The 23,978-nt window shown below is 47.6% G+C and overlaps 1 long non-coding RNA gene across 4 annotated transcripts in view; it reads left to right on the forward strand.

Moving 5' to 3' along the window:
* The first annotated feature begins 20,664 nt into the window (after window positions 1-20,664).
* The window catches only part of LOC144805920 (uncharacterized), a 223,565-nt gene continuing 220,251 nt past the window's right edge, over window positions 20,665-23,978 (forward strand). For all 4 annotated transcript variants that reach the window (XR_013605628.1, XR_013605630.1, XR_013605629.1 and 1 more), the window contains exons 1-2: window positions 20,665-20,796; window positions 23,358-23,476. This is a non-coding gene — a long non-coding RNA (uncharacterized LOC144805920). The remainder of the gene's footprint in view (window positions 20,797-23,357; window positions 23,477-23,978) is intronic.

Consider the following 23,978-nt stretch of genomic DNA (forward strand, 5'->3'; position numbering starts at 1 on the left):
TGGAACAAAACTACCACGACCAGCTCACCACATCTCTGAACCAAAAACCCCTTGCCACATCAACGGACCCAAATCAAGCAGCCATCAATCTCGCAAAGTGGATCACCCACTGCGCTGATGAACTAGCACCCTTGAAAAACCATCCCAACAAGACAGGAAGCAAAAAAGCCTCCTGGTTCAATGACGACCTCAAGAACTCCAAAAAGAACTGCCGCACCCTAGAGAAAACCTGGCGAAGAAACCCCACCACAGACAACATGACCACCCTCAAGAACGCCACCCGCAAACACCACCAGCTAATCCGCACCACCAAGAAATCAGCGTTCAAGGATCAACTAGACAACAACGCTCATAACAGCAAGGAACTCTTTAGCATTGTCAAAGAGCTCACCAATCCCAACGCCGGCAACAACGACATCACTCCCTCTCAAGACCTCTGCGACTCTCTAGCCTCGTTCTTCCACAGCAAGATAGCAGACATACACAACAGCTTCTGCGACCAGTCCACTCCCCCCACCACCGAACCGAAGCCCCCCACCAACACCCTCCACGCCTGGACCCTGATCAGCAGTGAAGACACCATCCGCATGATGAACTCCATCCACTCCGGATCTCCAACCGACCCATGTCCCCATTACATCTTCAACAAGGCCGACTCCGTCATCGCACCCCAACTTCGGGACATCATCAACTGCTCATTTGACACCGCTACCTTCCCGGAAAGCTGGAAACATGCCAAACTCAGCGCCCTCCTGAAGAAACCTACAGCAGACCCCACCGAACTTAAAAACTACCGCCCCATCTCACTCCTCCCGTTCCCCGTCAAGGTCTTAGAGAAGACCGTTAACAGTCAGCTCGCCGCCTTCTTCGAATCAAACAATTCCCTCGACCCCTCACAATCTGGGTTCCGAGCCAATCACAGCACCGAGACCGCCCTCATTGCAGCCACAGACGACATCCGGACCCTGCTCGACAACGGAGAAACAGCGGCCCTCATACTCCTGGACCTCTCCGCAACGTTCGACACGGTCTGCCACCGCACCTTTGTACAACGCCTCAGTGACGTCGGGATACAGGATAAGGCATTAGCTTGGATCATCTCGTTCCTCGCTGGAAGAACCCAGCGAGTTTGCCTCCTCCCTTTCAGATCAGAGGCCACCGAAGTCATATGCGGCGTTCCACAAGGATCATCGCTCAGCCCCACCCTCTTCAACATCTACATGTGCCCCCTCGCATCCATCGCACGCCAACACAACCTCAACATCATCTAATACGCAGACGACACCCATCTGATCCTCTCCCTCACCAAAGACCCAACCACCGCCAAAACCAATCTACACGAAGGGATGAAAGACGTAGCCGCATTGATGAAGAATAGCCGCCTAAAACTGAACTCTGACAAGACGGAAGTCCTCATCCTAGGCACATCTCCCTCTGCCTGGGACGACTCATGGTGGCCCCCGGCACTAGGCAATGCACCAAAACCAACTGACCATGCTCGCAACTTGGGATTCATCCTAGACTCCTCCCTCTCGATGACCAGACAAATTAACGCCGTCTCCTCATCATGCTTCAACATCCTTTGCATGCTCCGAAAGATCTTCCGATGGATCCCCACCGAAACAAGGAAGACAGTCAACCAAGCACTCATCACCAGTCGTTTGGACTACGGAAATACCCTTTACGCCGGAACCACAGCCAAATTGCAGAAAAGACTTCAACGTATTCAGAACACCTCCGCTTGACTCATCCTAGACATACCCCGCCACAACCATATATCCGGTCACCTGAGAGACCTGCACTGGCTCCCAGTCAACAAAAGAATCACGTTCCGTCTCCTCACCCACGCACACAAGGCACTACACGACCTAGGTCCCAGATATCTCAACACTTGCCTGACCTTCTACACCCCCACCCGCCATCTTCGATCGTCCAACCAAGCCCTCGCCACGATTCCACGCATCCGGAAAGCCACCATGGGAGGAAGATCCTTCTCCTACCTGGCGGCCAAGACCTGGAACTCCCTCCCCACCCACCTCCGTCTCACACAAAACCACCTCTCCTTCAGAAAGCAACTCAAAACCTGGCTGTTCGATCAGTAGTGAACTCATCTTCCTTAAGCGCCTTGAGACCCTCCGGTGAGTAGCGCGCTATACAAATGTTTGACTTGACTTGACTTGAAAATGGCCGCCACTCACGACCTCCCCAACAACAAATAAAGTTTGCTGACTCCCAATGCCCCCAATTTGACTAAGCGGAGCACAGACATCCATGAGAGCACAATGGGGAACCCCTTGGAAAAAACTAATCGCTCTGGCCATCGCCCCGTCAGCAAGTCTGTACGCACGAAGAGCATTCTGACTTCAAAATGGCCAGGGGCACTCCTATTAGACGCATCGGAGAGTCGGATGGCCATAATTACAGACCCCGGTACGGGAAACACTTGGGGCACTGAATTTGTGGACCACAGACTCTCATGGATTTCTTTAATTTCCCTCCTGTCCTGCCCGCCATTTTGCTGCTGTTCTCGGCCATCTTTCCTTTCCATTCCTTCGTCTTTTAACCTTTTCCCTCGTTTCCCCCTCGATGTTCCTCAAATGTTTCTTCCCTTTTCTGCCTTGCCTTCTCTCCTTACCCTTGATTCCCTCCCACCCTCCCTTGGTGTTGTGACCACATGCCCCCCTACGACCCCACTTAAGGGACCTCTGCCTAAGAAATTCTACTATGTGTGTATACATATATATATATAGGGATAACTCTAATCACTAGTATATGCAGTAGACTGTTGTGCTCTCTTCCATTTCTATGTGACTCTTAGAGTATATCCATTCGTATCCCTTCCCTCTGTATATAGAGATAACTCTATTCACTAGTACATGCTGTAGACCTTTATACCATCTACCATTCTTATGTGACTCTTAGAGTATATCCACTTGTATCTCCTCCTTGTGTGACTTTACATCTTGTACATTTGCAATTTTTTCCGTGTGTAACCTTTTTGTAACGCATGTAATCCTAAGTCCTTATGTTTTTCAACTAGTGCTTATGTAAAGCGCTCTGACACCTTCGGGTAAAGTTTGCGCTATAGAAAATCGCATAAATAAATAAATAAATAAATATGTTAGTGACCTTTCATTTCAGTTGTTTCCCATTATTTTCAAAATTTGTTTAGAGGTTCTCATTGTTCAAAATATAGAAATTTCTGATATTTATTTCTTCCAATGCACTTCATTCGATGACTTCTCGTGCCCCGGTACAGGGGGCAGTGTCTGTCCTCAGCGCATGCTCAGCTGGTGATATAGGGCCCGAGAGCTCTGTCTGTCCTCCGCGCATGCTCAGCTGTTGATATAAGGCCCGAGTGTGCCGTCTGTCCCCCGCGCATGCGCAGTGGTTCACCCAACAGACCCTCAGTAACCCTCCATCGGGTGCTGCGCAGTGGGATCGTAGTGTCAATACTCTGCGCATGCGCAGTTGTTAATCAAAAGACAATCTTCAACCCGCACTCGCAGTGCTGTCTGTCCTCAGCGCATGCTCAGGTGGTTCATCCAAAAGACCCTCAGTAACCCTCGCTCGGGGGCTGCGCAGTGGGAACGAAATAGAAGAACACCGCGCATGCGCAGTTGTTAATCAGTAGCAATCGCCAGCTGTGATCAGTCCTCCGCGCATGCGCAGTTGTTAATCATTATGCAATCGCTGTCTATCCTCAGCGCATGCGCAGTTGTTAAGCATATGCAATCTTCACCAGTGTCAGTCTTGAGCGCATGCGCAGTTAATGCAAAGCCTCTAACCTGCGCTGATAGGTTGTTTGGCACAGGCGCCATTGACAGCTCCCTGGGTGTCCAGGTGGGTCTGGGACAAGGTGTCTCAGTTTTTAGTTCCTCAGGGGGCCCCATGGCAGGTGTTTGAAGAGTGGATACAGTTAAACGGAATTTCAAAGCACCTGGCTTCTTGTTCCAGGTATAGTTGAGTGCATTCGGTCTTCTCATTTTGTCTGCTCAATGTAACAAAATGTTTACAATAGGAACTGATTCTAGTCTTATTTCTTACAGCTCGATCTTTCCACAAAGCAAATGGTGCAAGCACATTAGTTGTGAAGTGTTCACAGCTCTGGGGCCTATTTCCTTTAAGTGCTTAACTCTACAAGATGCTTACACTGCATAGTTATCAACATTATTTCGATTCTAATGGGAGAACTGAGAAAAGTAGTACATTCTACCTGGTCTTTTCTCACTGGTGCATTGCCCCAACCCAGAGAAAGATGTGTGTTCACGCCCTTGGATTTGTAAGCGCTGGACATGTGTATTGACCTGCCATTTGCACATTTGAGTCTAAATGACCAACCTGTGGCCTGCTGAGTTATGTGCCACCCTCTTTGTTGTATCAAAAATATATGTATTGCTTTAGCACGAAAATGCAAAAGGTGCACATGGAAAAGAGTTTGTTTTAAAAAGGCCGATATTGCTCATGGTAAATTGAAACTAGCATTTGCAATGCCATAGGTCTTGCATTTACCAGAGTTTTGTAAATGCGACACCTATTGCATTGCAAATGCCTGTTTGTAAAAACGCCCATGCAGCGCATTAACTTTAATGTTGGCCGGGCCCCTTTTCTTAGACGAGCCGTGTCTAAAGAAAGGGGTGGGTCGCCATTAAAGTGAAAGAGCAGTATGGGGCGCTTTTACAAAACAACAATTTACAATGCACTAGGTCTCGCATTTACACGAGTTTGAGCTATTAACATTACAAATAACAATGCCTTTTATTTTTGATTCGTTTTTAAAACATAAATAAAAGGCATTGTCATTTACAATACCAATAGCTTAAACTCGTGTAATTGCGAGACCTATTGCATTACAAATGCTTGTACATAGATTGGTAAACAGAAACAGGCTGTCTTTTACTCAATGCAAACATGGAATGGGAGACAGATGTATTGATACAAAAACAGTCACATACATCAACACAGCACCCATTTAACGTCACAGCTACACCTGCCAATATTTGGAATAGCGGTATTTCATTTATTTCTTTTACCAATCAAGTGGCATAACGTATGCAAAATGAAGCCGCATCTACTGTAGTTAAATGAAGTAAGCCATCCCTTTCCTCAGGGCAGGAAAACAATGCAGCAAAATAGAAATGCGCACATGCTGCTGCTGTTAACCTGCTGCTCGCGGGTGTCTCCGCTCCAGATACAAGCTTCCTAGGACCGGTTTCTGTCATTTCAGCCGTCTTCAGCCAGGCTTGCTCGAATCCAGTGGCATAGTGAGCAAGGGACTCACGTCCGAGCATACCCTGCCAACTTATGGCGAACAAAGCAGTACAAAAGGGGGTGGTGATGGACCGCTTTGTTCAGCTGAAATGCCAGAAAACGGTCCTAGGAAGCTTGTTTCCGGTCCAGGGAAGGCATGGCTTGGCAGTTCGGGCTGGGCTGTTCCCATGAGGCACAGGGTCAGACAGATTTGCATATGGCCATGTCTGAACTGGGGTGGCAGAGTGGGCTAAAGAACAGTTATGGATTAAATCCAGATCTGTTGACTGGGTGTGAGTGTTTGATTGGTTCAGATGCGCCGTCCATCACCACCCCCTTTTGTACCCATTTGAAACCAGGCCTTTTTTCCCTTTATTACGCCACTCCCTTCATGGTGACATCACTCTTTCCGCATGTGCTTCCAGGGTGAGCAATATTCCTCGCCCCGGCCAGCACATGCGCAGGAGGTCTCTGACCTTCTGTGCCCTCGTCATCGTCCGTCCCTTGACGAAAAAAGACAAAACAGTCGGAGTCAGACTGACTGAATTTAATTTGTGACACACGGGGCAGTGAGCAGTTCATTGATTTGACGCTGCTGCATTGCGTGCGTGTGGTACGTGTCTCTCTTGTCTTCCTCCCCGTCCCGACTCCCGAGGCTAGTGGGGCAACGGCCCATTCGCCCCTATGAACCAACCGCCACTGCTTATACCACGTGCAATTCATCCTCTCCAAAGCCAAGCCTCAAGAATTCCTGGGTGTGAAGGGCGGCTGATTCTGATTGGGTGCTTGATAGTTTTCCAGAAACTCATGTTCTTGATTTTTCATGTTTGTCAGTAGTTAATTAAACATGCCCAGGGGTTTTATCTCTTCAGTTGACAGAAGCTACAATAAAAGTGTCTTTGTCATTGCAAAAAAATATGAATGGCGAACGAGCCTCTGTCTGTCAAAGATTGGAAGGGCTGGGGAACTGTCATTCATCTCACTGCTAAGCAGGGCCATGTCATGCTTCATCCTCCGTCAGGCCTCTGATTTTGACCAACATCGCTTAGAACACTGGGACGTTAGAGCCCATCCTTTTAATGAGAAAAACAAAACTACAAGTCCCATAAGCAATAGTGGTGGAAGGTGTCACGCATGACCTGGGACAACTTCCGATTCAGCACATCCAGTTAAATTTTTTAAGTATTTGACACAATATTGAATTTATAACCTTTGTTTTTTATGGTCATGAGTCACCAGGATACTAAAACGTGTCTTTTATTTTCAAGGTCAATTAAGTAATGGTCATCAGCTTGGAAGCTCAGTTAATTCTTCAGTATTTGTCATTGATCTCCATGTGTGGCTGGTTTGGGTCTGCCCCCTGCATCGTTCCCGATAACTCACACAGGTAAGGACCTTGTAGCAGCAACATGATACCCCCATACTCGTCTGTAAGAAGTGCGCTCCGAGGCAGGTATCCGATCATTTTTGTGAAACAAGCAAGCACCAATATCTGCTATGTACATTTGTTAAAATAAAACAAAATCAAGTCAATTCAAAATATACTTTATTTGGCATAAACGAATACCATAAAAGTACAGTGTTAAAAAACAATATCTCATACATTATAAAAACCATACTAAAAACCTGTTTAACATCAATACATAAAAGATAAATGATTTGGCACGGGGATCATCTTATAGAAATGACAAGGAGGTACCCGGTTAAAAATGTTTCATCCAAAGTATAGTGCAAATCAGAGCAAATATTGAACACACAGGACCATTATTCCTCCCCTCTACTGGTTCTGAGTTTCATCGCTAATCTTAGAAAATATACTACACAGGAAAGTGTTAAAGGCTCTACTGACAATTTACAGAAACAGTAGGACCACCTTAACTTGTTTGAACTTGGCCTTCCTTAAAATACCTTTTAAAAATAGTCACCTAGGGTAAGCGTAAAATGGGCATAGTAGGACCAAATGGAGCGTATCCTGTGGAGACCGTTGGTTGCAGCCACAGGAGCCCTTACTCTCCAAATGCTTTGTATACCCTGCTAGAACCGCCAAAGTATGGTGTAACAAATCTAGCCTGAAACGGGTCATGAGAAATCTGTCTTGAGGATTGTAAATAAGACTCAAATAAGGTTCCACGCCCAGGCACGACTTTGTTAACTGATGAGTTCTTACTGATGGCTTAGTCAGCTCTCTTGCTTCCCTATTTGACGTGGCTCTGTTTAAAAATTCTGACTTAATACAGCCCTTATCCTTAGATAGCAATTTGGTCGGGTAGGTAAAATATTCAACACAACCCATGGCTAACCGGTTTTCCTTGATGTGTCTACTCCAAGGAATATTGTAACTCCGTGCCCGTGCAATGCAGTCTGAAATTATTTGTTGACTTAACGCCGCCTCTGGGTTTGTCCATACCTTAATCCAGCATGCGAGGGGCTTCCATTGCAGCCTATCGCACAGATGGGTTATACTCAGTTCCTCATGAACCACGTAGGAGGAAATGCTTTGTGGGACTTTCAGTACCCGCCTCAAATATTTGTTTCCTTCTATTTGTAACTTAAGCGGGTCTATAAAGCCCCAGACCTCACTCCCATATAAAACTTTGGCACAGCTTACAGAACTGTAGAGGTTCAGGATTTGTTCCGGAGACCATCGGCCTAGCCTTTTTGCAAAATTCATAGTTGCCCCTGTTGAGTTAATTAGTTTATTGCATTTCTCCTCCACAAGGGCTTTAAAACTAAGGCGACTGTTGAACATGATCCCCAGATATGAAAATGACTTGACCTTTTCCAGTCCCTGTGTGCCTATTGTAAATTTAGTTTTGCTGGATGGTCCTTCCCTACCTCCATAACATATGATTTGGTGAGGTTCGGTGACAAATCTAAGCTATCCATAAAATGGACAAAGCCATCTATGAGGCGCTGCAGTCCACGTGCAGTGCGGGCCAAGAGTACCGCGTCATCTGCATACAGTAACACCGGTATCCCTCTCCAACCTATCTGCGGGCAGTCCACCCCTAGAGCTACCAGCGCCTGGGTCAAACCATTTATATATAAAGTAAAGAGGAAGGGGGCCAAAATACATCCCTGCCTCACTCCCCTTGAGCATGGGACGTGGTCTGTGACTTTTCCCTCCTTATCATATCTGACCTGGGCAGAAGTATTCTGATGCAGTGTCCGTAATATATTTACCAGACCAGGGTCGACTCCCAAGGCCCCCAATAGTCCCCACAATTTCTTCCGATTTACTCGATCAAATGCCGCGGTGAGGTCCATGAAAGCCATGTACACCGTGCCCTCACTGGCTACGGTGTGCTTGGCTGCCAGGAGATATAAATTAAGGCATTGATCTGTGGTACCTAAACCCATACTGGGTATCCGTAATGATCTCATGTTACTCCGCCCAATCAATCAATCGGTTAAGAATGGCCCTACCTAGCACTTTCACGGTAACATCAATTAATGAGATAGGCCTATAGCATTGAGGGCTATTTCTGTCCCCTTTTTAAAATATGGGGACTATTGTGGCCGTAGACCAGGATATTGGCATCATTGTTTGCACTGCGGTATTCATTACTCTGGTGAGTATGGGCACCCAGAGTTCTTTCTGGCTTAAGAGTAGATCTGGTGGAATCCCATCAGGTCCTGGCGCCTTATTACGGGTTAGTCCCTCAATCCCCGCCTTTATTTCTCCCAAGGAAAAGGTAATCTGGGGTGGGTTCACACTTTCCAGTTCTCAATGATACCATGGTTATACAGGCCCTTGTAATGCTCAAGCCAGGTTTCTGGGAGGATGTGGCAGGCCAGCTTGCGTTTATTTGAATCCTGAAAGCATGGTTCATTAACAACTCTCCAAAAAGTAGTCAAGCCCTTTGTCTCGGCCGCTTCTCTCAAGTTTTCCTATACCTGGTTCTGCAATACGGTTCTGCTGCATCTTAGTGTTTTATTGTACCTAGCCCTGCAGCTTGAAACCTTCCCTCTGTCCCTAGTTACGCATTTCAGAGGCGATTTCAGATCCCACAAGGTGAGGGTGCAGTCATGATCGAACCACCTTGGTGCACTGTGTTCCTTGTTGATCTTCCTGCCCCTAAGTAAGCCATCTATTTGTTTGGCCGCTCCCTCAAATGCCTTGATCAGGTCTGCCCCCTCAACCTCCAAGTCCAAACACTTCCAAACGTTGGACTCGGCCTGTGTAAGTAAGATTCTGTAAAATGCCTCACTGTCCTTGTTGACCCACCTTAGTCTCCTACCTTGGTCAGTGGCTTTAATCAAACCTCTGGCCCCCCTACGTTGTGATAGAAGTACCGCATTTGGATCTATGATGCACGGGAGAAGTGGGTTATGGAGTGGTAGAAGAGGAGTAGTAGAGCGGTAGAGTGGTAGGATAGCAGTGGTAGAGGGGTAGTAGAGGGGTTGAGGTATAGTAGAGGGGTATACGAGGGGTAGAGGGGTAGGAGAGGGGTAGAAAAAGGGTAGAGGGGTAGAAGAGAGGTAGAGGGGTAGAAGAGGGGTAGAGGGTTAGAAGAGAGATAGAGTAGAGGTAGAGGGGTAGAAGGGTAGGAGAGAGGTAGAGGGGTAGAAGAGAGGTAGACTAGAGGTTGAGGGGTAGAGGAGAGGTAGTGCAGAGGTAGAGGAGGGGTAGAGGAGGGATAGAAGAGTAGAAAAGGGGTAGAGGGTTATTAGAGGGTTAGAGGGGTAGAAAGGGGTAGAGGGGTAGAAGAGGGGTAGAGCTGTAGAAGAGGGGTAGAAGGGAGTAGAAGGGTAGTAGAGGGGTAGACAAAGGGTAGCGGTGTAGAGGGGTATAAGAGGGATAGAGGTGTAGTGGGGTAGAAGGGTAGAAGAGAGGTCGAGGGATAGAAGAGAGGTAGAGTAGAGGTAGAGGGGTAGAAGAGAGGTAGAGGGGTAGATGGGTAGAAGGATAAAAGAGGGGTAGAGGTATAGTAGAGGGGTAGAAGAGAGTTAGAGGGGTAAAATAGAGGTAGAGTAGAGGTAGAGGGGTAGAAGAGAGGTTGAGGGGTAGAAGAGAGGTAGAGTAAATGTACAGGGGTAGAAGAGAGGTAGAGGGGTAGAAGAAAGGTAGAGTAGAGGTAGAGGGGTAGAAGAGAGGTAGAGGGGAGGTAGAGGGGTAATAGAGGGGTAGTAGGTTAGAGGGGTATTATGGTAGAGGGTAGTAGAGGGGTACAAGAGGTGTAGAGGGTTAGAAGAGGGAAATTAGAGGAGTAGAGGGGTAGAAGAGGGTTAGAGGGGTAGAAGAGGGTTAGAGGGGTAGAAGAGAGGTAGAGGGGTAGAAGAGAGGTAGAGTAGAGATAGAACGGTAGAGGAGAGGTAGAGGAGTAGAGGAGAGGTAGAGGGCTAGAAGAGAGGTAGAGGGATAGAAGAGTAGAAGAAAGGTAGAGGGGTAGAGGAGAGGTTGAGGGATAGAAGAGAGGTAGGGGGATAGAAGAGAGGTAGAGTAGAGGTAGAGGGGTAGAAGAGAGGTAGAGGTGTAGAGGAGAGGTAGCGGGATAGAAGAAAGGTAGAGGGATGAAGAGAGGTAGAGCGGTAGAAGAGAAGTAGAGGGGTAGAAGAGAGGTAGAGGGGTAGAAGAGAGGTAGAGTAGAGGTAGAGGGGTAGAGTAGAGGTAGAGGGGTAGAAGAGAGGTAGGGATATATAGTCAAATGAAAAGGAAGCTATCAACTTCAGGAATGTGAAAGAAAGCTCTCGTATTTTGAAAGCTGATGACCCATGAGGAGAGAGGAAAGCCAGATAGCTCCTCTGCTCGTGAGAGCACGCCCGAGAGCGTAACCGCAAGCTCTAGGCCACAGTGGTAGAATTTTCTGAAGCCCACTTACTAAAAGTCTTGCCAGTGGCTCAGGTGAGACCTAAAAAGGTCGCCTTCTGACCCAAGCACTACCTTTTTGCCAAATTTGGGGTAATTCCGTTCAGTAGTTTCGGCTGTAGCCTTGCACAAATTTTCCTATGGGAAATTGATTTTTTTACTCTTATTTTTTGATTTTCTCAAAAACTACTGTACGGATTTACACCATTTAAAAAAAGGTTGCATTCTGAACCAAGCTCTACCTTTTTGCCAAATTTCGGGTAATTCCGTTCAGCAGTTCGGGCTGTAGCTTGTCGCAAAATTTCCTATGGAAATTACCATGGAGAAAATGTGTTTTGGGACCCCGCTTATTTCTCAGCCCCTGCTTGACGAATCACCCCCAAACTTTTCGGATAGGAGCTGACCTGGATAGACTTATTTTTGCGAAAATTTCAGGAAGATTCGTCAAACGACGCCAAAGTTATTCGCAAATGAAAAAATGTTTTGCCTATGGAAACTAGGTTCTAATTATAACGTACCTACTGGCGACCGCCAGTTGGTAATGTATATATGTATATATATATATATATATATATATAGATATATATATATATATATATATATACATACATATATATATATTACCTACTGGCAGTCGCCAGTGGGTAGTTATAGTTAGGTCCTATTTTCCATAGGAAATCCACAACATTCTATTTGGAATAACTTTGGTGCCGGTTGACGATTCTTTGCGAAATTTCCAAACTTGGTGGGGCGCTCTGGTACGCTCCTATCCTGAAAGTCTTGGGGTGATTCGTGAAGCGGGGTCTGAGAAAAATGGGGGGTCCCAAAACGTGTTTTCTCCATGCAATTTTCCATAGGTAACGTTCATCGCGGCTACAGCCCGAACGGTTGAACGGAATTACACCAAATTTGGCAAAGTTGTAGTCCTTGGTTCAGACTCATGCCTTTTGCTTATATGGTGTAAATCTATTCAGTAGTTTATGAGAAAATTTCAATCAAATGTACATATATATCTATGGCCGCAGTGGATCCGTGCATCTGTAAATGGAGAATTTTGCGCTGGGTGCATGGATCCGCCGTAAAAAAAACATAAAAACGAAGCGCGGGGTCCTGTGCTTGTTTAAAAATTAGCTACGTGGGAAGGAGAAATCCCGGGGTCTAAAATATTGCATTTGAAGCGGGGGCCGAGAAAAAAGGAAGGTCCCATAACGTGTTTTCCTATGCCCATGACACCCAGCTCATCCTCTCTCTCACCAAGGACATTACACAATCAGACAACAGTACATCTACATTCACCAGTTGGGTTTTCAATAATTGGACAAAAATCTCACCTGTGTCCGGCACAAGTGCAATCTTATCTGGGAGCCTCCATCAACACTCTCAAAGCTCTAGCCACTCCCAATATAGCCAGGAGTCACAATATCCAGGCCACACTATTACAATTTCAACCCAACCAATCATTACCAGTCAGAGTCTTCATGCATCTGCTGGGAATGATGGCATCCTGCGTTGCAATCGTACCTCATGCAAGGCTTCACATGTGTCCTCTGCAACAATGTTTAGCGAGTCAGTGGAATCAATCACAGGGGGCCAGATGTACGACGTTATTTTGCATGCGCAAACGGGTTTGCAAGCCCATTTGCACATGCAAAATCGCTGTTGGCCATGTACAATTCCAAAATAGCGAGTCGCAGTTTATTTGCTATTTAGGAATTGAGAGTCTCAATTAGAAAGGGGCATTCCCTTCCTAATTGCGTTCGCAATGCTATGTGTGAATGTTTTGTGACCACAATTGCGGTCGCAAAACACTTGCAAATTACCACCCTCTTCAAGACGGTGGTAATGCAGTCACAATTTCGAAGGGGACCCCAGGGGACCCCTTCCACTTTGTGACTGTCTCTAAAAATATTTTTTACGGGCCGGCAGTGGTCCCAGGTACCACTGCCTTCCCTTAAAGAATGAAACTAAAACGTTTCATTGTTTTTTTTTTAATGCATCCCGTTTTCCTTTAAGAAAAACGGGCTGCATTTACAAAAAAAAGCTACTTTATTAAAAAGCAGTCCCAGACATGGTGGTCTGCTGAGCCCAGCAGGCCACCATCCCTGGTAGGGCTGGCATTCCCAAAGGGCTCGTAAATTGCGAGTGGCTCATTAATATTAATGAGCCTCACAATTTGCGAGCCCATTGGGAATTGCAAATCAGTGTAATAACAACTACTGTACACTTCATTTAGCGCCTCACAATTTGTGACTCACAATGAGTCGCAAATTGCGAGGCGCAAAATGAAAGGGTCGTACATCTGGCCCAGGGTCTATTAACCGATCTAGTGTTCGTAGACCGCCGCAACCATCGCTCGCTGCAGTGGTGGAACCCTCAAAACTTAGCAAAAGGGCAGCCTTTCATAGACCCACAGATACATCGTTAACCGGTTGGGGTGCCCATCTTCAACATTACAAAGTCCAGGGGCTGCCGTCGGACAAGCACAAACGTTTCCACATCAACTACCTGGAACTTCTAGCAGTGTTCCTCAGCTTTTCTCACCCAACTTGTAGACAAGACAGTCTTAGTTCACACTGACAACATGACAGAAATGTACTACCTACAGAAACATGGAAGGACTCACTCTTTCCAGCTGTCGTGCCTTGCACAAAGCATTTGGGATTGGGCGATTCACCAGAAAATCTATCTCCTAGCAGAACACCTCCCAGGAGAAGACCATCAGATTGCAGACCTGCTCAGCAGACACATGCAGCAAGTCCACAAGTGGGAAATTCATCCCCAAGTTCTTCTTCCCTACATTCAAAAATGAGGTTTTCCACAGATAGATCTGTTTGCCACAGTGCACAACGCAAAATGCCCAAACTCTGCATCCAGGTTCCCACACCCAGCATCCAAGGGCAATGCCCTATGGACGATTTGGTCAGGGACATTTGCTTACGCTTTTCCGCCTCTCCTGCTAATTCCATTTATATTTCGGAAGCTCAGACAAATGTCCCTCATTGATCTTAATAGCCCCCACATGTTCTCGTCAACCTTGGTACTCTCATCCTTAGAACTCTCAGTGGTTCCACATCAAAAGCTACATCTCACATCTTGTCTCCTCACTCCGAGCCATGGAGAAATCAGACATCCAATTCCCCACAATTTCGTACCTTGACAATTGACGGGCAACTAATTATTACGTTGTTTGCAGAGGAAATAAGAGTCTGTATTTTAGAATAGCGCGGTTGAAATGAAGCATCATTCTTTTCTGCACCAATAATAACACTCTCTGTGCAGCTGAGATTGAGATTTGTATAATTGTACAGAGCGCACACTTGCAAAAGTGATTCAGAGTAACTGGCCCGTCTATATTTCTCGACGCACTGGCCTCTAAAACTTCCTTTTTGTCTGCTGCTTCCCAGTGTTGATCCACGACCACGAGTGAGGTCTTGTCAAGCTAAGCAAGTGTCTCACAGCCCCATCAAACTTCCTTCTCATGTGTCTTCATTGCCGCTATTAGTTTAAAAATGTAGTTATATTAGAAAGAGGTTGTATGCGCAGTATCGCAGTAGCGAGATCGGCATGGAAGAAAAGTGCATTTTCTCACCCGCAGCAGCCCGTCTGACCGAGACTTTAAAATGGCGGCCCTGCACGGACGAGCAGACGCCTGGTGAAGGAGGCAGATTCGAGGGCATCTCAAAGGCACTGCGGCAGATCCTGCGGAGGGAGCCGGACGGGAACAGCAGGAAGCGGGGCAGAAGGCGCCCTCGCGCCTGGACCTGGCACCGTCTGCTGAAAACGAATGGATGCTTCCTACGCCACTCCTCTGATGAAACAACGGCCCGACCAGGATCCCCCTGCAGCACGCCTGGAACCTCCTCTGCAGCCCCACGAGAAACCACCAAGTGAGACCCCAATCCGACCGAATACTCAGCCATGTGCACGGACTGCTGATCTTATTTTTGGAAGGATTCAAGTGCAACTCTCCACTGGAGTAGCGCCGGAGGTAGGACGCCTGACCCCAAAATGGCCGCCACGCGCGACCTCACCAACAACAAATGAAGCTCGCCGACTCCCAATGCCCCCAATTTGATTAAGCGGAGCACAGACTCCCAGGGGAGCACAAAGGGGAACCATACAAAAATATAATCGCTCTTGCCACTGTCCTGTCAGCAAGTCTGGACGCACGAAGAGCAATCTGACTGCCGGTCGCTCCTCACGCCCCATCGCTGCCGCTGCCCTCCGGAGATAAGTTCTGAGGCTGCATTCATTTGGTATTGCTGCTGCACTGATTTTATTTCATCGTCCTCCGTGCCCCTGCTGATACTGTTGTGCCTGCTTTATTATTGTGCTTAATTTAGTTTTGTGTACATCGCGATCCCCGCCACTGCTCCCCCGCGGCACAACCCACTCCCTCCAGCATCACCGATCCCCTCCCCACTCGCAACCCCGCACCCGCCTCCCAGCTGCTCCTCCCTCCCACTGGAACCAAAAGGAGAGGTCCGATAAGCCAGGAGCTGCGATCCGACCTGACCTGGTCAGTGCCGGTCGCTCCTCACGCCCCATCGCTGCCGCTGCCCTCCGGAGATAAGTTCTGAGGCTGCATTCATTTGGTATTGTTGCTGCATTGATTTTATTTTATTGTCCTCTGTGCCCCTGCTGTACTGTTGTGTTGTGAGGCTGCATTCATTTGGTATTGCTGCTGCACTGATTTTATTTCATCGTCCTCCATGCCCCTGCTGATACTGTTGTGCCTGCTTTATTATTGTGCCTAATTTAGTTTTGTGTACATCGCGATCCCCGCCGCTGCTCCCCCGCGGCCCCACCCCCGCTCCCTCCAGCATCACGATCCCCTCCCCACTGAAGGCACGCCAAAGGTAAGCTCGTCTACGCCCGTCCGCGCCTGGACCGCGCCCAGCGCCAGACCCCCTGGCCCACCCAGGGACCATCCCACCCGCCGAACTTACGACGCCGCAACCCTCACTGCACTCAACACCGGACGCCTTATCGACTGTCACAGAGCCGCCCCAGGAAGTACCCATGGACCCTTCACTTGCCATTCCTGCACGTTCTGCTGCATCAGGACCCAAGCTGCAATCACTAACACCAAACTGAACTCCAACAACAACCACCTGAAGTGCATCCTGCTCAACACCCGCTCGGTCCACAGACATGCCATTGAACTATGAAACCTACTCGACACCACAGCGCCGGACGTCGCCTTTCTCACGGAAACCTGGATGAACGCCTCATCAGCACCCGACATCGCCATAGCCATCCCGGACGGATACAAGATCATCCGAAGAGACCGCATCAACAAAACAGGAGGAGGCATCGCCATTATCCACAAGAACACCATCCGCATCTCGACCAACTCCGACGACACCCCCATAGCCACCGAACACCTCCACTTCCAAATCCAAACCGACCCCAAGACAACACTCTCATATACAGACCCCCAGGACCCCACACACAATTCAGCGAAGACTTCGCTGACTTCGTCAGCCCACACGCCCTCCCCTCCGAGGACTACATTCTCCTTGGGGACCTCAACTTCCACCTGGAAAATAACAATGACAACAACACCATCACCCTGCTGGACAACCTCGCCAATCTTGGACTCAGACAACTGGTGAACACCCCCACCCACTACGCCGGTCACACGCTTGACCCAATCTTCTCCTCCAGCAAGCAGATCACCTTTAATTATATCATAGGACTCCACTGGACAGACCACAGCTCCGTCCACTTTAGCTTCAGAAAGACTACGACCCACCACCACCCGCAAGAAATTCCCCACCGAAACTGGAACAAAACTACCACGACCAGCTCACCACATCTCTGAACCAAAAACCCCTTGCCACATCAACGGACCCAAATCAAGCAGCCATCAATCTCGCAAAGTGGATCACCCACTGCGCTGATGAACTAGCACCCTTGAAAAACCATCCCAACAAGACAGGAAGCAAAAAAGCCTCCTGGTTCAATGACGACCTCAAGAACTCCAAAAAGAACTGCCGCACCCTAGAGAAAACCTGGCGAAGAAACCCCACCACAGACAACATGACCGCCCTCAAGAACGCCACCCGCAAACACCACCAGCTAATCCGCACCACCAAGAAATCAGCGTTCAAGGATCAACTAGACAACAACGCTCATAACAGCAAGGAACTCTTTAGCATTGTCAAAGAGCTCACCAATCCCAACGCCGGCAACAACGACATCACTCCCTCTCAAGACCTCTGCGACTCTCTAGCCTCGTTCTTCCACAGCAAGATAGCAGACATACACAACAGCTTCTGCGACCAGTCCACTCCCCCCACCACCGAACCGAAGCCCCCCACCAACACCCTCCACGCCTGGACCCTGATCAGCAGTGAAGACACCATCCGCATGATGAACTCCATCCACTCCGGATCTCCAACCGACCCATGTCCCCATTACATCTTCAACAAGGCCGACTCCGTCATCGCACCCCAACTTCGGGACATCATCAACTGCTCATTTGACACCGCTACCTTCCCGGAAAGCTGGAAACATGCCAAACTCAGCGCCCTCCTGAAGAAACCTACAGCAGACCCCACCGAACTTAAAAACTACCGCCCCATCTCACTCCTCCCGTTCCCCGTCAAGGTCTTAGAGAAGACCGTTAACAGTCAGCTCGCCGCCTTTTTCGAATCAAACAATTCCCTCGACCCCTCACAATCCGGGTTCCGAGCCAACCACAGCACCGAGACCGCCCTCATTGCAGCCACAGACGACATCCGGACCCTGCTCGACAACGGAGAAACAGCGGCCCTCATACTCCTGGACCTCTCCGCAACGTTCGACACGGTCTGCCACCGCACCTTTGTACAACGCCTCAGTGACGTCGGGATACAGGATAAGGCATTAGCTTGGATCATCTCGTTCCTCGCTGGAAGAACCCAGCGAGTTTGCCTCCTCCCTTTCAGATCAGAGGCCACCGAAGTCATATGCGGCGTTCCACAAGGATCATCGCTCAGCCCCACCCTCTTCAACATCTACATGTGCCCCCTTGCATCCATCGCACGCCAACACAACCTCAAAATCATCTAATACGCAGACGACACCCAGCTGATCCTCTCCCTCACCAAAGACCCAACCACCGCCAAAACCAATCTACACGAAGGGATGAAAGACGTAGCCGCATTGATGAAGAATAGCCGCCTAAAACTGAACTCTGACAAGACGGAAGTCCTCATCCTAGGCACATCTCCCTCTGCCTGGGACGACTCATGGTGGCCCCCGGCACTAGGCAATGCACCAAAACCAACTGACCATGCTCGCAACTTGGGATTCATCCTAGACTCCTCCCTCTCGATGACCAGACAAATTAACGCCGTCTCCTCATCATGCTTCAACATCCTTTGCATGCTCCGAAAGATCTTCCGATGGATCCCCACCGAAACAAGGAAGACAGTCAACCAAGCACTCATCACCAGTCGTTTGGACTACGGAAATACCCTTTACGCCGGAACCACAGCCAAATTGCAGAAAAGACTTCAACGTATTCAGAACACCTCCGCTTGACTCATCCTAGACATACCCCGCCACAACCATATATCCGGTCACCTGAGAGACCTGCACTGGCTCCCAGTCAACAAAAGAATCACGTTCCGTCTCCTCACCCACGCACACAAGGCACTACACGACCTAGGTCCCAGATATCTCAACACTCGCCTGACCTTCTACACCCCCACCCGCCATCTTCGATCGTCCAACCAAGCCCTCGCCACGATTCCACGCATCCGGAAAGCCACCATGGGAGGAAGATCCTTCTCCTACCTGGCGGCCAAGACCTGGAACTGCCTCCCCACCCACCTCCGTCTCACACAGAACCACCTCTCCTTCAGAAAGCAACTCAAAACCTGGCTGTTCGATCAGTAGTGAACTCATCTTCCTTAAGCGCCTTGAGACCCTCCGGTGAGTAGCGCGCTATACAAATGTTTGACTTGACTTGACTTGAAAATGGCCGCCACTCACGACCTCCCCAACAACAAATAAAGTTTGCTGACTCCCAATGCCCCCAATTTGACTAAGCGGAGCACAGACACCCATGAGAGCACAATGGGGAACCCCTTGGAAAAAACTAATCGCTCTGGCCATCGCCCCGTCAGCAAGTCTGTACGCACGAAGAGCATTCTGACTTCAAAATGGCCAGGGGCACTCCTATTAGACGCATCGGAGAGTCGGATGGCCATAATTACAGACCCCGGTACGGGAAACACTTGGGGCACTGAATTTGTGGACCACAGACTCTCATGGATTTCTTTAATTTCCCTTCTGTCCTGCCCGCCATTTTGCTGCTGTTCTCGGCCGTCTTTCCTTTCCATTCCTTCGTCTTTTAACCTTTTCCCTCGTTTCCCCCTCGATGTTCCTCAAATGTTTCTTCCCTTTTCTGCCTTGCCTTCTCTCCTTACCGTTGATTCCCTCCCACCCTCCCTTGGTGTTGTGACCACATGCCCCCCTACGACCCCACTTAAGGGACCTCTGCCTAAGAAATTCTACTATGTGTGTATACATATATATATATAGGGATAACTCTAATCACTAGTATATGCAGTAGACTGTTGTGCTCTCTTCCATTTCTATGTGACTCTTAGAGTATATCCATTCGTATCCCTTCCCTCTGTATATAGAGATAACTCTATTCACTAGTACATGCTGTAGACCTTTATACTATCTACCATTCTTATGTGACTCTTAGAGTATATCCACTTGTATCTCCTCCTTGTGTGACTTTACATCTTGTACATTTGCAATTTTTTCCGTGTGTAACCTTTTTGTAACGCATGTAATCCTAAGTCCTTATGTTTTTCAACTGGTGCTTATGTAAAGCGCTCTGACACCTTCGGGTAAAGTTCGCGCTATAGAAAATCGCATAAATAAATAAATATGTTAGTGACCTTTCATTTCAGTTGTTTCCCATTATTTTCAAAATTTGTTTAGAGGTTCTCATTGTTCAAAATATAGAAATTTCTGATATTTATTTCTTCCAATGCACTTCATTCGATGACTTCTCGTGCCCCGGTACAGGGGGCAGTGTCTGTCCTCAGCGCATGCTCAGCTGGTGATATAGGGCCCGAGAGCTCTGTCTGTCCTCCGCGCATGCTCAGCTGTTGATATAAGGCCCGAGTGTGCCGTCTGTCCCCCGCGCATGCGCAGTGGCTCACCCAACAGACCCTCAGTAACCCTCCATCGGGTGCTGCGCAGTGGGATCGTAGTGTCAATACTCTGCGCATGCGCAGTTGTTAATCAAAAGACAATCTTCAACCCGCACTCGCAGTGCTGTCTGTCCTCAGCGCATGCTCAGGTGGTTCATCCAAAAGACCCTCAGTAACCCTCGCTCGGGGGCTGCGCAGTGGGAACGAAATAGAAGAACACCGCGCATGCGCAGTTGTTAATCAGTAGCAATCGCCAGCTGTGATCAGTCCTCCGCGCATGCGCAGTTGTTAATCATTATGCAATCGCTGTCTATCCTCAGCGCATGCGCAGTTGTTAAGCATATGCAATCTTCACCAGTGTCAGTCTTGAGCGCATGCGCAGTTAATGCAAAGCCTCTAACCCACGCTGATAGGTTGTTTGGCACCGGCGCCATTGACAGGTCACTGGGTGTCCAGGTGGGTCTGGGACAAGGTGTCTCAGTTTTTAGTTCCTCAGGGGGCCCCATGGCGGGTGTTTGAAGAGTGGATACAGTTAAACGGAATTTCAAAGCACCTGGCTTCTTGTTCCAGGTATAGTTGAGTGCATTCGGTCTTCTCATTTTTTCTGCTCAATGTAACAAAATGTTTACAATAGGAACTGATTCTAGTCTTATTTCTTACAGCTCGATCTTTCCACAAAGCAAATGGTGCAAGCACATTAGGTGTGAAGTGTTCACAGCTCTGGGGCCTATTTCCTTTAGGTGCTTAACTCTACAAGATGCTTACACTGCATAGTTATCAACATTATTTCGATTCTAATGGGAGAACTGAGAAAAGTAGTACATTCTACCTGGTCTTTTCTCACTGGTGCATTGCCCCAACCCCGAGAAAGATGTGTGTTCACGCCCTTGGATTTGTAAGCGCTGGACATGTGTATTGACCTGCCATTTGCACATTTGAGTCTAAATGACCAACCTGTGGCCTGCTGAGTTATGTGCCACCCTCTTTGTTGTATCAAAAATATATGTATTGCTTTAGCACGAAAATGCAAAAGGTGCACATGGAAAAGAGTTTGTTTTAAAAAGGCCGATATTGCTCATGGTAAATTGAAACTAGCATTTGCAATGCAATAGGTCTTGCATTTACCAGAGTTTTGTAAATGCGACACCTATTGCATTGCAAATGCCTGTTTGTAAAAACGCCCATGCAGCGCATTAACTTTAATGTTGGCCGGGCCCCTTTTCTTAGACGAGCCGTGTCTAAAGAAAGGGGTGGGTCGCCATTAAAGTGAAAGAGCAGTATGGGGCGCTTTTACAAAACAACAATTTACAATGCACTAGGTCTCGCATTTACACGAGTTTGAGCTATTAACATTACAAATAACAATGCCTTTTATTTTTGATTCGTTTTTAAAACATAAATAAAAGGCATTGTCATTTACAATACCAATAGCTTAAACTCGTGTAATTGCGAGACCTATTGCATTACAAATGCTTGTACATAGATTGGTAAACAGAAACAGGCTGTCTTTTACTCAATGCAAACATGGAATGGGAGACAGATGTATTGATACAAAAACAGTCACATACATCAACACAGCACCCATTTAACGTCACAGCTACACCTGCCAATATTTGGAATAGCGGTATTTCATTTATTTCTTTTACCAATCAAGTGGCATAACGTATGCAAAATGAAGCCGCATCTACTGTAGTTAAATGAAGTAAGCCATCCCTTTCCTCAGGGCAGGAAAACAATGCAGCAAAATAGAAATGCGCACATGCTGCTGCTGTTAACCTGCTGCTCGCGGGTGTCTCCGCTCCAGATACAAGCTTCCTAGGACCGGTTTCTGTCATTTCAGCCGTCTTCAGCCAGGCTTGCTCGAATCCAGTGGCATAGTGAGCAAGGGACTCACGTCCGAGCATACCCTGCCAACTTATGGCGAACAAAGCCGTACAAAAGGGGGTGGTGATGGACCGCTTTGTTCAGCTGAAATGCCAGAAAACGGTCCTAGGAAGCTTGTTTCCGGTCCAGGGAAGGCATGGCTTGGCAGTTCGGGCTGGGCTGTTCCCATGAGGCACAGGGTCAGACAGATTTGCATATGGCCATGTCTGAACTGGGGTGGCAGAGTGGGCTAAAGAACAGTTATGGATTAAATCCAGATCTGTTGACTGGGTGTGAGTGTTTGATTGGTTCAGATGCGCCGTCCATCACCACCCCCTTTTGTACCCATTTGAAACCAGGCCTTTTTTCCCTTTATTACGCCACTCCCTTCATGGTGACATCACTCTTTCCGCATGTGCTTCCAGGGTGAGCAATATTCCTCGCCCCGGCCAGCACATGCGCAGGAGGTCTCTGACCTTCTGTGCCCTCGTCATCGTCCGTCCCTTGACGAAAAAAGACAAAACAGTCAGAGTCAGACTGACTGAATTTAATTTGTGACACACGGGGCAGTGAGCAGTTCATTGATTTGACGCTGCTGCATTGCGTGCGTGTGGTACGTGTCTCTCTTGTCTTCCTCCCCGTCCCGACTCCCGAGGCTAGTGGGGCAACGGCCCATTCGCCCCTATGAACCAACCGCCACTGCTTATACCACGTGCAATTCATCCTCTCCAAAGCCAAGCCTCAAGAATTCCTGGGTGTGAAGGCCGGCTGATTCTGATTGGGTGCTTGATAGTTTTCCAGAAACTCATGTTCTTGATTTTTCATGTTTGTCAGTAGTTAATTAAACATGCCCAGGGGTTTTATCTCTTCAGTTGACAGAAGCTACAATAAAAGTTTCTTTGTCATTGCAAAAAAATATGAATGGCGAACGAGCCTCTGTCTGTCAAAGATTGGAAGGGCTGGGGAACTGTCATTCATCTCACTGCTAAGCAGGGCCATGTCATGCTTCATCCTCCGTCAGGCCTCTGATTTTGACCAACATCGCTTAGAACACTGGGACGTTAGAGCCCATCCTTTTAATGAGAAAAACAAAACTACAAGTCCCATAAGCAATAGTGGTGGAAGGTGTCACGCATGACCTGGGACAACTTCCGATTCAGCACATCCAGTTAAATTTTTTAAGTATTTGACACAATATTGAATTTATAACCTTTGTTTTTTATGGTCATGAGTCACCAGGATACTAAAACGTGTCTTTTATTTTCAAGGTCAATTAAGTAATGGTCATCAGCTTGGAAGCTCAGTTAATTCTTCAGTATTTGTCATTGATCTCCATGTGTGGCTGGTTTGGGTCTGCCCCCTGCATCGTTCCCGATAACTCACACAGGTAAGGACCTTGTAGCAGCAACATGATACCCCCATACTCGTCTGTAAGAAGTGCGCTCCGAGGCAGGTATCCGATCATTTTTGTGAAACAAGCAAGCACCAATATCTGCTATGTACATTTGTTAAAATAAAACAAAATCAAGTCAATTCAAAATATACTTTATTTGGCATAAACGAATACCATAAAAGTACAGTGTTAAAAAACAATATCTCATACATTATAAAAACCATACTAAAAACCTGTTTAACATCAATACATAAAAGATAAATGATTTGGCACGGGGATCATCTTATAGAAATGACAAGGAGGTACCCGGTTAAAAATGTTTCATCCAAAGTATAGTGCAAATCAGAGCAAATATTGAACACACAGGACCATTATTCCTCCCCTCTACTGGTTCTGAGTTTCATCGCTAATCTTAGAAAATATACTACACAGGAAAGTGTTAAAGGCTCTACTGACAATTTACAGAAACAGTAGGACCACCTTAACTTGTTTGAAC

The sequence above is a fragment of the Lissotriton helveticus genome (genome assembly GCF_964261635.1).
Source record: "Lissotriton helveticus chromosome 1_1 unlocalized genomic scaffold, aLisHel1.1 SUPER_1_unloc_33, whole genome shotgun sequence".
Classification (NCBI taxonomy): domain Eukaryota; kingdom Metazoa; phylum Chordata; class Amphibia; order Caudata; family Salamandridae; genus Lissotriton; species Lissotriton helveticus.